Below are 4,355 nucleotides of genomic sequence, written 5' to 3'. Positions count from 1 at the left end.
GAGGACTTAGTTACATTGCAGGATTTGCAGCCTCCTCACATGTTTTCTTATGTAGGAAAATAGTACATTTACAATATAAAAAACCCAAAAAAATTCAGGATCACACGCAATCGAGATTCAGCTGGCTTACAAGAGCTCTAACAATGACATCACTGAGTGAGTCCTGTTTGATAAATTGCCCGTTTTAAAATCATCCTATCTTCTACATTTTAACTCAAATTCACATGAGAAATTTTTACACTCACATTCATCCTTTCTTTTGTAGTGACCCTTACTATAGTTCAAACTCTATCCAAATAGGATTTAGTAAAATTTGCAGTTTTAACCGAGAACATCCCTTTCATCTCCCATCAAAATGAACGAGGTGATCAATGGTCCTCGATGCAAAATATTAAAGCAATCACCTGCAACTGGATCTGTGGGATACTTGTTCTAGATTAAAAAAAAAAAAAAAAAAAAAGTAGTGGAATAATGGCAACGAAGTGAATAATGAGGCACCACCTCATTTTCATGTCAGATGAACACCATCCATAGTCCATAGTCCATAGATTTCAAAAATAATCAAAACCCACACCCACTAAAAATATGGACCACCAACCACCTCAAGAAGAAGAAGAAGAACTCCAACACCACCACCACCACTACCAAAACCAAGATGAAGATGACCCTTCTTATTCCCTCCCCTCAATTTCCGAAATCATAGTCTTCCACGACGAAGAAGAGGATGAAGAAGAAGACAACAACAACAACAATAACAACAACAAAGACTCTTCTAGCCCTAGTTCTTCCGATGCTGACGACACCCATCACGTCATCACAACTTCCACTATTTCAAATTCCACACATACCCAACAACAACAACAAACCCATTTCTACATAAGCCCTGAACCACATGTCTCCACTCAGTTCTACACATTTAACCAACAGTCCCATTCCCTAATGGTCCAATGTATATTAGACCAACGTTTAGCCACACCCGACGAAATTCGCACAGCAACGGCACGCCCAGTATTAAAAAGCTGGCGGTCTGTATGGAAGGATAGAAATGAGGATACGGCTTATATAACGGCGTGGAAAAGGATACAGGATAAATTAAATGCACATATTGATACACATGGGAATCAGGTATTGTATTTCAAGAGTAATTGTCAACAGTATGTTTCGCATATTGAACAGTGGCAAGATATTGTTATGAGTTTTCATGGTGATGCTGATTTAAAACATTTAGGTGTTAAGGAAACTATTGAGAGGATTAAACAGGTTTGGACTGTTGGGGCTAAGTTGTATGGGATACCTGAAAGTTTTATTAGAGCATGTGTTCGCTCTTGTCCTGTTTGTTGTGATGGGTCTAGTAGTTCGCGCCCGAAAAGGTAAGAGGCGGAGGTTTGAGTATACTGAGTCATTTGATGTACCTGCGAAAGAGGTTCGAGTAGACTACAACACTTGGCATGAAGCATAAAGTTGTGCTTTGTATTAGACAGAAGTATATTAGGTATAAGCCGTTTATGGCGGAGGTTAAAGACTATGCTTGTCATAGGGCTGGTGAGCCCGGCAAGTAAAAAAATCAAAGGTTTTGAAAAGGGAACCTTATGCGTCCAAGAGATGTGGGTGTGGGTTTAGAATTAGGGCTATTGTTCCGATTGCAAATTATAATGAGAAGGATAAGAGTTTTGTGTATCAGGAAGAGGGTGTGGCTGTGTTTAAGTTATATGCTGTACATACTGGGCATGAGCGGGTCCATTGGATGGGAATGCGAGGATAATTCATAGAGTTGTAGGGAATAAAAGTGGAGAGTTATTGATGGATCAGGATACTATTTACGGTATGAGTGAAGAAATGGAGACTGAAACATTTGGATTCATGGGTAAGGATGAGAGTTATTTGCAGCTTTCAGTCCTGCATCAGATGCACGAACTGAAGATTGAGGTGGGTCTGTTGGAAGATAAAGTTGCGAAAATGCCTCAAGAGGTGTTGGGTCCTTTGTCACGGGAACTAATGGATATGGTAAATAGACTCCGGACTATTAGGGAAGATACGTCTAGAACGGCTGGATTACCTCGGAATGAACAGCATTCAGATGATGTGTTGGTGGTGGAGAGTGAACTTGCGCACTGGGGAGACCATCACCATGATCAAATATATGTTGATAATAAGGACAAAGAGTTGATCGAGGAAGATGAGGACAGTTTCAGACGAACTCTTGGGGATGCCGTGCATTGGGACAGGATGAGGACAGAGTGTAGGAGTAGGAAGATATTGATGAGTGAGAACTTGAAGTCTGATAAGTGGTTGAAGGACCCATGCGATGAGTTTGATGAGAAGAGCATCCTCGACGGCGAGGACTCGAAGTTGATCAAACCCTTGAGACATGATGGGCCTGTAGTTACAGATGCTGCATTTATTGGTATACAGGTGGAAGGTTTCTATCCAGATAACTCTAAGTGGTATGATTCTCCATGTAGTTTGGATCCTGGTGCAGATTGTGGGGACAGTGAATTTAGACCTGGGGAGATTGTGTAAATCTTGAAGAATGGTTTACCCACTGTAACATTATTAGAATTTTATAAAATGACATTAGTCCTTTGCTCCATGTTGGAAGTGGGGCTGTACATTGGGTATACAGATGACCTGACCCTGCAGTAGGTTCTTCGTTGGGTGTCATCATGTGGGGGTTCTGTGATTACACCATTGGGTCTTCTCCTCACAGGTTTAACCTTTTTAACCATAATTCCAGCCTGTAAGAGTTTTAACTTGGATGATTGAGCTTCTTGACAATGTGTGTTTCTTCATTTCTTTGTATTTGTTATGCATCTTATTTGTGCTATCGTCTTCATCTACCCCCTTGTTGTTGTTACATGAATAATGACACACATAGACTTTTTCATTTGTATATTCATGCTGCAGTAATTGAATGTTGTGTTATTGTTGGTTGTCCCAATCATAAACATAATGCTTTAAAGATATATATCCTTTGTTTGGTGAAAATCCGGTCTCTGTTCTTGATCTGCAATTGTAACGATGTGTTTGTAGCATGGAGAGTGCCGCTCCTAATGCAAGATTGGCAGACGATTTGCAGGTAATCACTTTTCCAATGGCATATGTTAATCATCTGATCTAGTATCTATGTTTCCTATTATCCTTGGTCGTCATTCTTATATTTTGCAACATATAAATCTCTTTCTGCTTTCTGTAGTGGTGCATCATCTCATTAAAGCTTCTGTATTATAGATTTTCATGCTTTAGTTCAAGAGAAAAGACAAAAAGGAGGTCACCATAAAAGTTAAGGATTGATGACATTGGCTTGACTCAAGAATGATAAGTTGTTCGAGATTGAGACAACCTATTTCTATTCCTAGTATCCAAGTAATTAGACTTATTTTTGGTCAATGAAGGGAACTTATAATAAATGAAAAATTAGAGTAGTGAAGGAAGGAAAACATGTCTTACATTTAAAGTTTGGACGAATGAAAAATGAAAGAGAATAAATTAGCTGAATGATTTGGATCACGTTTTGGGTTTTGGCTAGATTCTAGGGTGTCTTTTGCCAAATGATTTGGATAGACTTGTTTGGACTGACTCTAGGGCCGGTAGGTTCTCTACCTTTTGAGTCCTGAAGTGCCTTATGAATATGATGTATGATGGGGAGTCCAGTAACCACACTTCTCTTGTCTCCATTTTCTTAGTGTGTTTGTGCTCTTCAATCCTTTAGTATGTTGTGGGAGTTGTCTGAGATTGCGACTTGCGAGGGATCTTCTGCTCGTTGGAACTTGGAACTCGTGGCTTTGAGATGTTTGGCTAGAAGTCTAGAACACATTCTAAAACAATTCACACTTTTCATGTATAAGACTAAGGATCAAGTACATAGGAGCTGTTAGGCAGGTGATTATTGAGATCAGACGTTTCTTGGATGAAAGTGTTTTAAAGCGCTTTGAATGACTTTATTTAGTTTGTTGCTATTATTTTTATTACTTGCTATCTGGTTTGTCTGAGTATTGGGAGGCTCTTTTGGCTGTTTGGTTTGTCTAGATTGGCCATCTTGCCTTACCTTCTGTCATATTGCTCCGCATGTACATAAAAATGAAGATGCATAGTTACCAAAGAAGTGTCAAACAGTGCTTTGGATCTCATATGATCAGTTCCTCTCGTATAAACACCTATCTCTCAAAGTGGATGTTTTGTCGAGCCAAGGAAATCAATCAGTTCTATTTCGTTGAATAGTCTGACCCAAGTCCTCTACCTTCTCCCCACACCATATCACTGCAAGGGGAACTAACCTCAACACTGTTTATTTTAAGACTTGCTGTAGTGAATAAATTGATTTGTAAAACATTGTTGTAAGCGATATCCGTGTTCTT

At 39.4% G+C, this 4,355-nt stretch overlaps 1 pseudogene across 1 annotated transcript; it reads left to right on the top strand.

Annotated features, from left to right (window-relative positions):
* The first annotated feature begins 239 nt into the window (after positions 1-239).
* Positions 240-2,890, top strand: LOC147514110 (uncharacterized; annotated as a pseudogene). The gene has a single exon (XR_015215900.1). The product of XR_015215900.1 is annotated as an uncharacterized LOC147514110 (transcript).
* The last annotated feature ends 1,465 nt before the right edge of the window (positions 2,891-4,355 follow it).

Source organism: Coptis chinensis, chromosome 3, assembly GCF_015680905.1.
Source record: "Coptis chinensis isolate HL-2020 chromosome 3, ASM1568090v1, whole genome shotgun sequence".
NCBI classification, from domain to species: domain Eukaryota; kingdom Viridiplantae; phylum Streptophyta; class Magnoliopsida; order Ranunculales; family Ranunculaceae; genus Coptis; species Coptis chinensis.
Note: the sequence above shows the minus strand (reverse complement) of the source record. Positions and strands in the feature narration are given on the sequence as shown.